General features: G+C 29.4%; 1 protein-coding gene and 1 long non-coding RNA gene across 3 annotated transcripts in view; one reads left to right on the top strand and one right to left on the bottom strand.

Annotated features, from left to right (window-relative positions):
• LOC107437018 (kyphoscoliosis peptidase) overlaps nt 1-16,858 on the top strand; it is a 115,555-nt gene that overhangs the window by 51,517 nt on the left and 47,180 nt on the right. The window lies entirely within an intron of this gene.
• On the bottom strand, nt 205-5,127 carry LOC122271152 (uncharacterized). The gene is made up of 3 exons (XR_006226201.3): nt 4,677-5,127; nt 2,322-2,375; nt 205-345 (listed from the first exon to the last, which is right to left on the bottom strand). It is a non-coding gene; the product is annotated as an uncharacterized LOC122271152 (long non-coding RNA).

Genomic DNA, 16,858 nt, shown 5'->3' with positions numbered 1-16,858 from the left:
CAAATTTCTAAATATAAAAACTTTCTGAATCTTCTAAATTTTCAAAATTTAGAATTATTTATAAAGTTTCTTTTCTATCTTCTATTTCTATTTTTAATAACTTCTATTTCAATAACTGTTTAATATCATTATACAATATTTAAATAATGAAATAATTTTTTTACAGTAATAATGAAATAATATATATTTTTTAATTATCGTATGTATAAAAGCTCTACGAACAAAAAATTACTCACCCTATTTGCGCAAGCACCGATGAATCGTCAAGTTTCGTAAGATTACGCAGTGGTCAAGTGATGTGCTCATCTGCGTGCGCACTGCCGCAACTTGATGAAAGGCAATTAGCTATCAATGAGATATTTTTGTTTTAAGAGGAAATTGTGTGTAAATATGGGTAAGTGTAAAAATGTGACAGAGTGGCAAAAAGGGGCAATTCTGTTTGGTTGTGCCCATGGTCATACGGTGAATAAAGTTGCTGCCCTTACGAAAATTTAAGGTACATTTAAGGTTGATTTGAGGTATTTTTGAGGTATCAAGGTTGATTTGAGTTATATTTTAGGTATATTTTAGGTTGCTGAGAAAACAGCAATAAAAATAGGTGTTTTTGATGTATAAAATTTTTTACCTTATTTCAACTAGAGAGAGTGAGGTATTTATTGAGGTATATGAAGTCATTTTATTTATAGCTAAGCTTATTTTGAGGTTGTTTTAAACTCACTTCAAATCAACCAGACTGATAAGGTGATTTTTAAGGTATACGAGGTTGTTTTTCTTACAAAAGAGATATTTATGAGGTATAAAAAAATCAACCTTATTTCAACTAACGAGAGTGGGGTATTTACGAGGTACAAAAAAATATACCTTATTTCAACTAAAGAGAGTGAAGTATTTATTGAGGTGTATGAAGTCATTTTATTTATACCTAGGCTTGTTTTAAGGTTGTTTAAAGTACACTTCATATTAACTAGCTACCTTCCCAGAGTTCCATGCGAGCCGGTAAATGGCGTGTGTGTTGACAATCGAAAGCCTATTCGAAATTCTGTAAGTGTGCTTGACATTTATTAATTTAGTTTTATCACTTTTAATCAAATATGCTTCAATTTTCAAACTTAAATTTCATTATTTTTGTTTTAAAGACACGTTCTGATCTTAAATAATTTAAGATGGAGGATATTCTTAGAGGCTATCGTTGTAGGCTTAGCAATAAGAGAGAACAATCGAAATATTTCTCGTCGCTGCTTAGGGTAACGTTACTGGTAAATCATTACAGCAGGTTATGCAAAGTATATTTTATTGTTTGTAATTTATTCAAATAGAACTATTCTTTTTATTTTGCTTAAATGTATATGTTTTAACGCAGCAGTTTACAATCTGATTAATTGAGTAAAATGTTCATGATTTCTCTTATAAATAAATCATTGAAAATTGAAACATTTTTTAAATAGCAATTTTGCTTTGAAATTGTACTATAGCTGTATGATTATCGCTTGGATACCTGCTGCAAAGTTTATATTGTTTATATATATATATATATATATATATATATATATATATATATATATATATATATATATATATATATATATATATATATATATATATATATATATATATATATATATATATATATATATATATATATATATCAGTTCCTTGATATTGCTGAGATGACCTAGGCTGTAAATAGCACATGCGCAGCGGCGCAGACGAAGAGACTAGCAAGCTACTGCTCAGCCTTCCCCTAGGAAATAGATCTGAATTTATACCTAAAAGAAAAAGTAATCTCTCCTAATAAACTGCAGAATTTATGTAATTGTTGATAACAATAGTTTGCTAGATATTTCATAATTGAAAACTAGTAACTGTACTTGCTCACTTCTTCATGTTTGATCACAAAACTGCTATTTTCACTACATGTTATTTTTTCGCAATTTACCCACGTTAATTATTTACTAAGTAGATTATTATTACTCATTAGAATATTGAGCAGAATTAAATTAAATCCGATTTCAAGTTTATATGATAGTTTGTTTCAAGGTTACGAGCATTTTTATGCAGCTGTTTATGTTTCACTACTTCGGAAAAACATTCGGAAAAACATTTCGGAAAAACATTTATTGTTGAAAGTAATATGCATTTTTTGGAATTTCATCCTATGGGATGTGTATTTATATTTAAACGAGTGATTGTAACAACTAACTATTAGTTTTATTCTGCTCGGTATTATAAGTTATATAGGAGATATTATACTCAACTTATTTTAAAAGTATTATTACAAATCATTCTCTCTTGGACATTTTCTTCACATAAAAATTACTCACAATTTAAAAGTAAATGCTCCTTATCAGCTTGTAATTTGTTGTATTCGATTGAGTCTAAAAAAAGAATAAAAATTGGTACATAACATTACATTTTTAATTTATTAAACGATTGTTGATTCTTGATTACATTGATTAAAAAATATTAAAATAGCTATTTTTTAAGAAACTCTGATGTGATTAACAATAACGTAAGTCTTTTTCAGAATCAGCGTCAAAAATTTAAAAAATGTTATTAGTTTCATGAAGTCTGACAAAAAGTTTAGAAATATAGACTTGGTTTATGGAGTTTAAAGATTTGTAAAAAAACAAAGAACGAAAATCTAATTATCAAACTTACAAGTTAATGTTACCAGATGTATCGAAAAATAAAAAGTGCTAAAATTGCAAAATAAGATTAGAATTATGTATTTGAATTTCTGTAAATGTTGCTAATGGCAGTACTGTCTTCAGTGTATTTTATTTGGTTGCTGTGATACCTGTCATGCTTTTTAGCTACGAGAATTGAATTCAAATGGCAGAAGAGTAATACTATTTATCTGAAAAAGAAAATTAATTTCATCCTGTTAATTTAGATCATAAAAAAAACAATTTCTAATATTTTAATATTTCAAAACCTGCCACTATTATTTTAAATATAACTTTCTTACTAATTCATATTTTTTTTCTTTTAGGTTCCAATAATTACAAGTTTCAACATGTAGACGGGAACACAGTATTTAAAATAATTTTGTTGGTTTGTAAAAAAATGAAATTTTAGTTCTAAATAAAAGTAATTTGAATTTCAGCTGGCTAATTATTTAAATTCGTAGTTTTGTAGCTTTAAAAATTCAAGCACCTTAGACAACTATCTACTAAAAATACGAGCATGAGTTCCCATAAATAATTTTTACTAACTGTAGAATTTGGATAAGTGTTATTTTAAGATGATTTCTAATCAATAATTTAATTATTCTAATCAATAAGGATAAGTGTAATTCTGAAAATCTATTAAAATTATAGAAGAATTAAACATTTGAAAATTTCTTTTATAGCTAAACAAAAGAAGCAATTGCTGCCGATGGTTTAATATTAAAAACTTTAGGTTGATAAATGATCTCTACTAGTGAAAAAAATGTAATGATATACATTATTCTTCATATAATATATATAATATCTTTCTTTATATTATATTTTTTATATAGTGAGTCTAAAAATAAATAAACTAGGTTGTCCGTATAACACCTCACCTTCGTAAGTGTTAAAAAAAATTTAGGTTGAGCAACATAAGCCTGAAGAGCAAAATGTCGCATCTTTGGTTGACAAATTAATAGTTCTAAAAATACAAAAATATAAACTTGAGGTTACGAATTAATAACTTAAGGTAGAACATGGCGTTAATAAAAAATAACCTTTCCAAGTGTTGAAAATACACTTCAAGTTGATTTATAACAACCAGAAGTGTAAAATGGCAGACCTTAGGTTGAAAAATATATACCTCTACAAGCATAAAATTATATACCTGAGGTTGAAAAATAATTACCTGAGGTAGAACAAAATACACCTGAGGTTGATTTATAATAACCAAAAGTGTAAAATGACACACCATAGGTTTAAAATTATATACCTCTACAAGCATAAAATTAGATACCTGTGGTTGAAAAATAATTACCTGAGGTAGAACAAAATACACCTGAAGTTGATTTATAATAACCTTAAGTGTAAAATGACACACCATAGGATGAAAAATATATACCTCTACAAGCATAAAATTAGATACCTGAGGTTGAAAAATAATTACCTGAAGTCAAACAAAATACACCTGAGGTTGATTTATAATAACCTGAAGAGTAAAATGACACACCTTAGGTTGTTGAATAAATACTTCCACAAAGTGTAAAAAAATATACTTCAGGATGATAAGTAATAACCTAAGGTTGAAAATGAAACACTTTAAAGTAGTAAATATTTACCTCTCCACAGATGTGAAATTAAACACCTCTGGTTGAAACATATCTGGAGGTATATTTAAAGTATATTTGAGGTTGATTTTGAGGTATTCATTTGCACCCTTTTCAACCGTAACGACGTATTTAAATAACAATCTCCTTTATACCTTTAAAATATTCCTCGTTTATACTTCATTTATACCTCGATTTTTTCATAAGGGTGGATTTGTTGGTGTTTCGAGGCGGACTTTTCAACGTGTTCACAAGCAGTGTTGTAATACACGTGGTCATAAAAGACGTCGTCAGAATTGTGATTGCGAAAAGATCTTGCACGAAAGGGACATGAGACGTGTTTCATGACTTGCCAATCAAAATCGCTTCCAAATTCGACAGGAATTATTTCAGTTAGTGAATGAAGATCCATACTCACCTGTTAGTTAGAGAACATTGTGACGGGAGCGGCGTGCAATGAACATTTGTAGTCGAACAACTCGTAAGTGGCCATTACTCACACAGGCGCATAAAGCTGCGCGACTTCAGTGGGCTAGAAGTCACCGAACAGAAGTCACCGTGGACAGTTGCTGACCAGCAGAATATAATATGGCCTGACGAATCACGTTTTTGCCTTTATTCAAATGACGCACGTCATCGATTGCACCGAAGACCAGATAAAGCATTTCCTCCCCACTTTGTGCAAGGTCAGGTTCAAGCTGGAGGTGGGTCTGTCTTGTTTTAGGGGTGCTTTTCTTATTTTGGATTGGGCCCCCCTCACAAAGATGGACACTAACATAAAGTACCCTTGTGAAAAAATCGAGGTATAAACGAGGTATATTTTGAAGGTATAAAGGAGATTGTTATTTAAATACGTCGTTAAGGTTGAAAAGGGTGCAAATGAATATCTCAAAATCAACCTCAAATATACTTTAAATATACCTCCAGAAGTCTATATGTTTCAACCTGAGGTGTTTAATTTTACATATGTGGAGAGGTAGATATTTACTACTTTAAAGTATTTTATTTTCAACCTTAGGTTATTACTTATCATCCTGAAGTATATTTTTTTACACTTTGTGGAAGTATTTATTCAACAAACTAAGGTGTGTCATTTTACACTTCAGGTTATTATAAATCAATCTCAGGTGTATTTTGTTCGACCTCAGGTAATTATTTTTCAACCTCAGGTATCTAATTTCATGCTTGTAGAGTTATATATATTTTTCAACCTATGGTGTGTCATTTTGCACTTCAGGTTATTATAAATCAACCTCCGGTGTATTTTGTTCGACCTCATGTAATTATTTTTCAACCTCAGGTATCTAATTTTATGCTTGTAGAGGTATATATTTTTCAACCTGAGACGCGTCATTTTACACATAAGGTATTTTAAATCTACCTCAGGTGCAAATTTTTGATAGTTAGAAAGGTGATTTTTTACTAACGTGAAGTGTATTATTTTCAACCTCAAGTATAGATTTTTATGCTTGTGAAGGAAATTTTTTTAACCAAACTAAAATATGCCATTTTTCACTTCAGGATATATTTTTTATGCTAATGCAGGTAATTAAATATAATGAGATGTTTCATCTTAGACTGCTAATTTTTAACCTAAAATATATATCTTTTCACTTGTAGAGGTATTTATCACTCTGGAGTTTTTAATGTTACACATTAGGTGGTAATTACTTATTAACTTTCTACGGTCTTTCTTGATTTTCGCTGCTAAAATCCTAATGCTAAGAAACTATTTTCTAAGCACATAGGCGGAATACAGAAGAGTCTTTCTTTCGAAAGAATTTTCGACTGATTTCCATGTATTGTGTGAAGAAAAGTAAAATGCAATGAAAAGAATCTATCTTCCTTTAATTTCGAAATACAACCAATTAGAATTCATTCTTTTTCACACCATTCAGAATAGGAATTTTTACTTAACGCCTTTAAGCTATAGTTTGTGAACCTTGTGCTAATTTGTAATTAAATGGTCCATAAAATTTATTAATCTTGAATTAACATGTAGAGTTGAATGAACTTAAGTATGCTGACTCGTAAACCTTAAAAGAACATTTCAAATATATAGTGTCTCTGTAATTTTAATAAGTTCAATTAAATTATCGTAAAAAGAGGATACATTTGTTAGAAAAAAATGTGGGAACTTATTTATATAGGATAGATGTTAAAGGTGCTAATTTTTTTCAAAAGCGAAATAACAGCAAATTTAAATAATTTAGCCAGCTTACATGTAAAAACTTTTATTAACAAAAAAAAAACTAATTTTTCGTTCAAGAAATCAAAATTTTAGACAATTACTCTGTTTTTTCTGCAAGTTGAAATGCTGTGGTCACGTTATTTGGAGCATTGGAACCTATAAATAAAAAATTTGAATTAGAGAGAGTCATATTTACATTGATAATGACAAATTTTAAAAATTAAAATAATATTTTAGAGCTTATTTCGTTGCATAAATCACATTTTATTATTATTTCTATTCAATTTTAATTAAATAAATGGCTTTTTTAGTAACAGCAGATGAATAAAAATAATAATAATGACCTGCAAAACTCTCCTGCCAGTATGGATGGGTGGTCTAATGTAAACAATAACAAGCGTCCCTAAACCGGAAGAAATTTAGAAAATTTCCGGTGTATCCCTCCGCTTATGTTATGACTACGAGGCGATGGGTGAACAAGCCTAATATTCCATGCAGTTTTGTTACTGTAATTTGGGTTCAAATCTAACATAATTGTACCATTCATAAGAGCTTTCAGAAATGTATTGATTCTCAGAGATCGTAAGGCCAAAAAAATTTTTGGAAAGTTAATATCTCATTGTGAATAATTCTTAAGGTTTGCCATGTTTTGTATTTTATCCCTTATTTGGCTGCATTTGAACAAAATGTCGCCAAAAATATCTTTAAAAATATCTTTTTAAGTTAGTCTAATTAGAAAATATTCTAATGATTATAATATTATCATGACAATGCTGAAGTTTAAAGGCTGAAAGAAAGAACTAGGTACATGTGAAATACTGCAAAAGATATGATGCAATAATATGATGGCTCGTTTTTTCAATCTGCGGCGTAGAAATATATCGGAAGCAGTAACCCGGAAGTCTTGAAAGAGCAATTTTACCACTAGCGCCACCACCCTTAGCTTTACCCGATCATCCATCCATATTTCAATTCTTTATTTTGACTGTTTAAACATATCACTAAAAAAGATAATTTTTCTATAAGATACATATAAGAACTGCTGTAGAAATAACACGCTTATAGAAATTTTTAATTGTCCAATAATTCAACCGACCATTTTTCATTATGAATTGTTATATTGATACTTAAATTTTTTTCTCAACAAATTTTGAATAAATTCAATTACACTGGCCAGCTTGTTTAAACTTTTAGTCCAATTTCGCAAAAGAAATTGTACTGAAACCAATTTTCAATGCTGATTCCGAAAATAATTGTCTATCATGTATGGTTTTTAAAAACAACGAGTCATTTTCCACCTTTTATTTAATGTGATCAAGAATCAACAATCTTTTAATAAAAGAACGTAGGACATCAATTTTTTGTGTTTTTCATGCCTAATCGAAATAAAACCAACTTAAAGTTTATATGTTTACTTGCCTGAGAGAATGATTTAAAATAATGTTTTCAAAAATCAAAGATCATGCAAACTTTATCAGTAATTTTTTAGGCGAAAAGATTTCATTGAATCAAAGGAGAATAATTTACTTGTCTTTTTTCTTTTTGTTGTATATTTAGAGCTACTCCCAGGGGAAGGCCCTCCAGTTACTAGTCTCCACTTCCTCCTAGCTGCAGAGCACGTATTATTGGCAGCCTGATTTAAACCTTGAAATTCTGGATGCCGTTTACGAAGCAGCTCTATAAAAGTTGTATGCTGTTCAAGTTGAGAAAAATGAAGTTATATAAAAGTTTCATAGCAAGTTTCATTTGGAAATTTTCAGATGAGATTTTTTTTAAGAAATTGGAGGAAATTGAAATCTATATTTATGTAACTTTGATAAGTGACTAATGTTGACTACAAAAGTCGAGAGTCAATAATACTTTTAAACTTTTTAACTACAATATAAGCAGATTAATTATAGGTCCACCAAAATGATTTTAATGTTTAATTGAAATAATAAAATTATTTTTCAGAATAGCTGTCTCAGTAAATTTGTTTTATATAATGATGTTTGTGGATTAAAGATATAAATGATTTTTTTAGAACACACTATTTCTGCGAAAAGTCTTCATGTTCTTTTAGTCTTTTTACGAGTCTTCACGAGTCTTATTAAAAATAAATTGAAAATCATTCCTAAATATTAAACTGCATCATGTTGATCTAGAATAAGATTTAAGATTTTGCCTTAATGGACTAAACGGACAAGAAAGTTTGAATTTTGAATGCGAATTGTTTAAGTTGATGCCAGTTTTTCTTCATCTATAGTTGCCTTTTTACTAACTAACTTCAAATATTATTTAATAGGTGATACACGTACAAATACTTTTAAGATACTCAACTAAGCCAAGCTAAGATACAGCAAATAAATCATTTTATAAATAACTTCACTAAACACCCGAGATAGAGAAAAGATTACATATGTTTGTCAATATATTTTTAAAATCTTAAATCTAAAAATAAAGAAAAATCATTGAATTTGGTGAAATTCCTTTTCTTATTTTAATTATATTTCAACTTTTTCAGAGTGACTTCCTTTAATATTATTTTTAAGGATAAGTGCAATTATATAGGAAGAGAGGTAAGTTAATTTATTTCTGACAAAAAGTAAGGCAATTAAGGAATAAATTTTATAGAAATAAACAAAGGAAGAAAAAATGTTTTAATGCATTCATGCTTACTAGTCAGGCAATCCCGATGCTGCTTAGGTAGAGGTCTCTTGTGCCCATACACGACATGCCAGCAAGTTGCTCTACATTAAAAAAAGGATTTTAGAAAGAAAGAGAGATCGGTTTCTTCTTTCCAAGAAGAATGATATTTTGTCCTTTTTAGAGACTGTAATCTCACTCTCATCCACCAAAATGACCTATAATCAAAAATTTTTCAAATCATAACAGGACGCCGGTTGGTTTCGCGCTGTCGTGCCACAGGTCCCTGGTTTGATCCTCGGGCAGGGCAAGGTTGACTAAGCCTTTCATCCCTTCAGTGGGTCGATAAATGAGTACCAAGCATGCTTGGAAACTAAACACTGGGGTTCCGCGTTCGGCTGAACACCTGACCGGAACATCTACTCCTGCACCCCAGAGCCCAAGGTCAAGAAAACTGAGATGGGCACAGTAGGCCTTGGCGCTCTATGGGCTGTCGCGCCGCTCAGTTTAGTTTAGTTTCTAAATTTCAATGGAAATTGTATATACATAAATTTAAAAAAATACTTTTTAAAAGTTACTTTATTTAGAATAAATGAAAAGTGGTTCTTATTTTGTTCCCCTCAAAAAATCCAACAAATTGTGATGGGCTATAACGCAAGTTTATTTCAAAATTAATGAAGGACTATACAAAGAATTGTAGTTATGAATTGAGTAATCACTGAATGCAATATTAAGGCATTTAAACATGAGAATCACTTTGCTTTGCTTTTGTCTCCTGAATGCAAAATTTTTGTTACATTTTCTTCTCTGTTAGTTTACTCTTTCCACAGTCAGCTTTTTTTCCATTTAATCTAACAACAAAAAAAATTATTTGCTTTAAAGTGACTCATAGTTTCGTTAAGAGCTCACAAATTTTGCCATTCTTATTTTTCACCTTCACTTTTTGCATTAAAGCACACTTAGATAACAGACCATTAAATATATATATATATTACAAAAAGAAATTGTATGTTAATCAGATTTAAAATGCAGTGTTATTATACATTTTTTCACTTATGAACATCAATATGAACTTTGCAACAGATAAAATTTCAATGCAAAATTGCTATTTTAAGAATCTTTCAATTTTCAGTGATTCATTTATAAGAGAAATTATGAACCTTTTACTCAATCAGCTTACATACTGCTACGTTAAAACATATACATTTAAGCAAAACAAAAATAATACTTATATTTGAATAAATTACAAACAATAAAATATACTATGCGTAACCTGCTGTAACGATTCACCAGTAACGTTACCCTAAACAGCGACGAGAAATATTTCGATTGTTCTGTCTTATTGCTAAGCCTACAACAATAGCCCCAAGGAATATCCTCCGACTTAAATAATGTAAGATCAGGACGCGTCCTTAAAACAAAAATAATGAAATTTAAGTTTCAAAATTGAAGCATATTTGATTAAAAGTGATAAAGCTAAATTAATAAATCTCAAGCACACTTACCGAATTTCGAAGAAACTTTCCATTGTAAACACACACGCCATTTGCCGGCTAGCACGGAACTCTGGGAAGTGAGCTAGTTGATATTAAGTGTACTTTAAACAACCTTTAAACAACCTTAGGTATAAATAAAATGACTTCATACACCTCAATAAATACCTCACTCTCTTTAGATGAAAAAAGGTATATTTTTTTATACCTCGTAAATACCTCACTCTCGTTAGTTGAAATAAGGTAAATTTTTTTATACCTTAAAAATACCTCTTTTGCTACAAGTGTAAAAAAAAAACAACCTGGTATACTTTAAAAACTACCTCATCAGTCTGGTTGATATGAAGTGAATTTAAAACAATCTCAAAATAAGCTTAAGTATAAATAAAATGACTTCATATACCTCGATAAATACCTCACTCTCTTTAGTTGAAATAAGGTAAATTTATTTATACCTCAAAAATAACTCTTTTGTTACAAGTGTCAGAAAATCATCCTGGTATACCTTGAAAATCACATTAAACAACCTCAAAATAAGCTGAAGTACATATTAATCAACCTCGTACACCTTAATTAAAACCTTTACGAGGTATAATTTTTATTGCTGTTTTCTCAGCAACCTTAAATCTACCTCAAATCTACCTTGATACTTCAAAAATACCTTAAATATACCTTAAATTTTCGTAAGGATAACATGTTTATTTGAACATTCTGGATGATGCCTTTCATTCAACATCTCCATGAAGAGTATGCTGTCGATTCCCTTGTTTTTCAAGATGACAACAGAAAAATTCATCAGGTTGGAAGAATATGTGACTGGTTTTCTGAACACTCTCGACTTTTCTGTAAAATCACTTGACTTGAACCCCATCGAAAATTTGTGGGACATGTTGGAACAACGGGTAAAACGCCGCATCCTCGCTATTCGGGGGATTTGCGCTCTCAAATCCTCAGCGAGTGACTTAAACTTGATTCAACGTACCTGCAAAACCTTGTGGTCCCACTTCCTAATCAAATCCAGAGACTATGTTACATGATATTAAATGATGTTTTTGTTGGGGCGAGTAGTTATAGACCATGTCATCTATGAAAAGGTACATAGAGTAGAGTTAGCATGTGTTATATACTAGTGAATTGTAGTTGTAATTTTGTAGTGGTAGATACGCTTTCTCTAAGAGTGACTAATTTTTTGTCCTGTTAAAGCCTAATAAACAAGCAAATTCCATCTTCTATCATTTTAGCGATAGATTTTTCTTGAATATTTAAAGTGGTAACAAATATTACAATTTAATATTAAATTTTGGTACAATAAAATTAATTTATAATGGTTTGGCCACCACTATATTTATACAATTAAAACTAATAGGTATATAAAACCTGATGATAGCGATTAGAATATAATCTTAAACAGATTTTTCGAACCTAATTGTTATTACACTAAAACTATAAATATTGGGGCCGGAATAGCGTGGTTGGTAGGGTGTTGGATCCATATCCAAGAGGTCGTAAGTTCGATCCCTGCCGGCTGAAGACTCCCCGCGTAGTAAATGGAGACTGGAGCACATTAAATCCACCGGATCACAAAATCCTCCATGTTTCCATAACAAATCATACCTCTGGGGGTACTGAGAGATTGGTCGTTCTCTGATTCAGGTCAAAATTACGTTCTGTGGATAAATGAATGGATGTATAAATGGCTCCGCCCTATAAACGGGCTGATACGTATGTGTGTAGTAGAAGCTGAATTCTTGGGCATAGATGGCGCCACTGTAAAACAAAAGGACCCCCTCTGCCTTAATGGCAATCGACAACAACTATAAATATTGTAGGACAAGTGGTTCTTAAAATATGTAATAAGCATATTCATTCATAACAGAACTTCTATTCTAAAACGATGACTAAAAATAATTTAAAATTACAATTAAAGTAATAATAAGGAAGCGTTTTGGCTTGAAACTATATATGAATGTGCAACACAGGTTACAGAGAATTTTTGAGTGACAGAAATATTATTAATATGAGCCGTGATGGGGATAGAGCCTTCCAATCAGGTGAACCGGGTTCAAACTCCGACTTGTGACGTGAAATATCATCATTGGTAGACGGATCATGAGTACCCTTCACGTGAGGCTAACCAAGGGAGGTTTTCGTGGTACATGCAATGCAAATGTGGGTTGGTTCCTCCACGAAGGTCTCCCTATACTTGATCCAGGAGTTCCCTTGTCTTCTGGATTCTGTTCAAAATTACAAGGCTACGGGGTCGAATATTATTAGTCGTAAACCCAAAAAATTGGGTCGGCTATTATAAAATAATTTATTAATATAAGGCTGCCTATTTTATTAATAGGAATAGAAATTTTATTAATATGTATATTGATCAATTTAATAACTTAATAATATTTATAGTAAGGTGCATTAGTAACAAGAAGGTTCAGAATTTTTTTGGATTTATGGTGAAAATATAAATGCGTTAAGGGAAAACATAGCAATAAAAGTTTAATTTTCTAATAATCTTAACATTTAGCAATGAAAGTATGTGCAATGTATTTATATGCTTAAAATATATACAATGCATGCTTAAGAATTTCATCAAAAATTTACTTTAACTAGGACATAAGTTACATCTTAGGATGAGCTGTTATGATACAAATCGAGCTTTTATGTTATCAAATTCAGTGGTTATGATGCAATAAATTTAATGTTTTTAAAGGCGCATTTGGAAAGCTTTAATAGATTTTTTTTGACAACAAAGAATCTTAAGAGAAATCAATTGAAGAAAGGCAAAAGTAAAAAATAAAAAATTTAAAAAAATGTCTTACTTACCAAGATGCACATGCTTGCCCCCCCCTAGATGCAGCTGCCATCATTTTTGGTTTTGAGATCTGCATAGAATCCCATTTTTTATATACTTTTCTACTGTTGTTATTTTTTCTTATCTATTTATTCATTTTTTTTGGGGAGTTTTTTTGTGTTTTTTGTGTTTTTTTTTTTTTGCTGACAACACATATTTTCATGAGTATTGAAATCAATTTAGTCGATTTATTGCAAAAACATTTCGTTAAAAAAAAACACAGTTTTAGTGACATATTCACACTAATTCTATCAAACAATTGTTATTTTTTCAATTTCATATAATTGCATGGTAATTGTAGCTATCTCGAAAATAACAATATAAAGTTAGCAAAATAGAAATTTTTTTGAAAGAATTAGGGTGAATATACTACTAAAAATGTGCTTGTTTTTTTGAACGAAACGGTTTCACAAAGAAGCTTTTAAATTAATTCTGATGCAATTTGTGTAGTCAATAAAAAAACATGCAAAGAATGAATGAATAATTTAAAAAAAAAAACTATAATAGTGAAAATATAAATATTAAACGTGACTAGATGCTCTGTAAAAAAGTTAAGTTTACTGTTAGTTAAAAAAGCTAAGTTAGTTAATAAAGTTAGTTAAAATGGTGGCAAAATTTTTTTTAACATTGTACTTAGATAATTTGTTAGTATATTAATATCTACTAAACTGCCGGCCAAGTGGCCTTCACCGTGCGCACCTATGGTTGTGGGTTCGAATTCCACTCAGGGCATGAATGTGGCCCTCCTTATAAAGGGATCGCCTCCGTGACTTGGGTTCACAGGTCGTTAAATGAGCAGCATCTTCCGAGGGGAGGAACGAAACTTTGTTGTTGTTGAACCAGTTGACCTCAATAAAGACCAAAAAAGGTCTTCCCAGAGAAGATATGATCGGCGGAAGTGGCAGATAAAATAGTAAACCTTTTAGATGGGCGGGTGGTCTCCTTTCAAAGAGACTCCTTGTACCAATGGTGGACTTGTTTCTTAACACTATATATTGTTTAAGTACGATAATTTTCAAAAAGGCTTAAGAACTATCTTTTTTTATAACTATACACTTTTAGTTTAAACTTTGTAGTTTCTTTCAATTCTTTTTACTTATCTGCTTCCTCAATAACTTTTATTGAAAGGAAAACTTTGACTGGAGTAATGAAATCTTTTTATTCATTTCTTTTGTATGTAGTAGATTTGAAGAAATATACATATATTAAGAAATATACAGATCCTGTATATTTAAGAAATATACAGATCCTGTATATTTAAGAAATATACATAAAATATATATTTAAGAAATATACATAAAATATATACAGTGGAGCATCGTTTATACGACGCCGAAGGGACCACCGAAAAACGTCGTATAAACGATAACGTCGTATAATCGATTTTTACTTCTAAAACTGAAACTAACTCTGTTTTCAGTTAATTTTAATGTTTAACGTGTTGATTTACATAAATTTCTAAATTAGACAAAGCAAAACAAACAAATAACCAAAGAAAAAAAATTTCAGTGAGCAATTTGAATGTATGTTACCTTTAATTATATTTTCTTGCTATTAGTCTCTACAATGCTTTGAATAGCGAGTTGAACTTACTGATTTCTATGATGCAATTTTAGATTTCTAATCACGGCCAAATCTAATGGCTGAAGCGCACTTGTGCAATTTGCAGGAAAAAGGAGAGCTTTTACATTTTCCAAAATAATTAGTATCGATGGGTGTGCTGGGCATTGGTCGATGAATAGCAAAATTTTTCGTTTTTGCCTCTTCATAACATTGTCTAGTTTTTTCAGTCATCTAGTAAAAATTACAATCGTCATCCAAGCATTCTTGTTGGCACCCTTTTCTGTATCTTTCATGTTGGCAAATTCCGCCCTTTTTTAAAATACACAAGAAAAAAGAAAAAATTAAATAAACGTGAGCAAAATCTAAAAACCGACGTATAACCGATTCTGCGCGTCGTATAAACGATATATTTTTACATTAAAATGACTACATTAAAACGGGACCACACTAAAACGTCGTATAAATGTAAACGTCGTATAAGTGATCGTCGTATAAACGATGCTCCACTGTATTTACAAAATGTACATAAAATATATATTTAAGAAATATACATAAAATATATATTTAAGAAATATACATAAAATATATATTTAAGAAATATACATAAAATATATATTTACAAAATGCACATAAAATATATATTTAAGAAATATACATAAAATATATATTTAAGAAATATACATAAAATATATATTTAAGAAATATACATAAAATATATATTTAAGAAATATACATAAAATATATATTTACAAAATGTACATAAAATATATATTTAAGAAATATACATAAAATATATATTTAAGAAATATACATAAAATATATATTTAAGAAATATACATAAAATATATATTTACAAAATGTACATAAAATATATATTTAAGAAATATACATAAAATATATATTTAAGAAATATACATAAAATATATATTTAAGAAATATACGTAAAATATATATTTAAGAAATATACATAAAATATATATTTACAAAATGTACATAAAATATATATTTAAGAAATATACATAAAATATATATTTAAGAAATATACATAAAATATATATTTAAGAAATATACATAAAATATATATTTAAGAAATATACATAAAATATATATTTAAGAAATATACATAAAATATATATTTAAGAAATATACAAAATAATGAATAACAGATCGATACCAATACAGATGAATTTTTGTAGATAAGTTACATTTACATGAAAATAAGTTACATTTTAAAATGAAGTAAATAACCTTATTATCCGAAAATGGTGATTGAACTCAAAACTAGATTGATTGCATTTTATTGCTTTCTCCCTTTATAATATTTGTTGACGATTTTATATTTATCCTTGAATAATGTTTTTTTTTTTTTCTATATTCAATGATTCTTACAAAAAATGAATTGACCGCATTATTAGGTAAAAAAAAACTTTTCAATCGATATTTTTAGGGTAAATTTCATCTCACGAAATTCCTTTTGCCCCAATTTCATTCCAATTATCGATTGACCTTCCTATTTAGATAGAATAATAAGGTGCTCTAGTTTTTTGAAGGAATGTGTCAAATCACGGGTGGCAAACCTTTTTGGGAAGAGTGTCACTATCTGAAAGAACAAAAAAATATGCGTGCCACTTTCAACTTCTAGATAGATCTCCACAGCTTTTCCAAAATTCAAAAAATGCAATAGCATGAAAAAAAGGTATAGTTTACACCCTGATAATGGGGTTTTAACTTAAACAGAAGAAGTTTTCCTATAGAAGCTAATAAAATTAAGAGTTCAAGATAAAGGATATATTGATTTTTTCATGTTCTTAATGGTACCATTTGTTCACAAACATGTATCCTTTACATTGGTTGGTTCGTAGTACTGTATCGTAGTA

This window comes from Parasteatoda tepidariorum, chromosome 11, assembly GCF_982258835.1.
Source record: "Parasteatoda tepidariorum strain Cologne lab strain chromosome 11, Ptep-v5.0, whole genome shotgun sequence".
In the NCBI taxonomy this organism is placed as follows: domain Eukaryota; kingdom Metazoa; phylum Arthropoda; class Arachnida; order Araneae; family Theridiidae; genus Parasteatoda; species Parasteatoda tepidariorum.
Note: the sequence above shows the minus strand (reverse complement) of the source record. Positions and strands in the feature narration are given on the sequence as shown.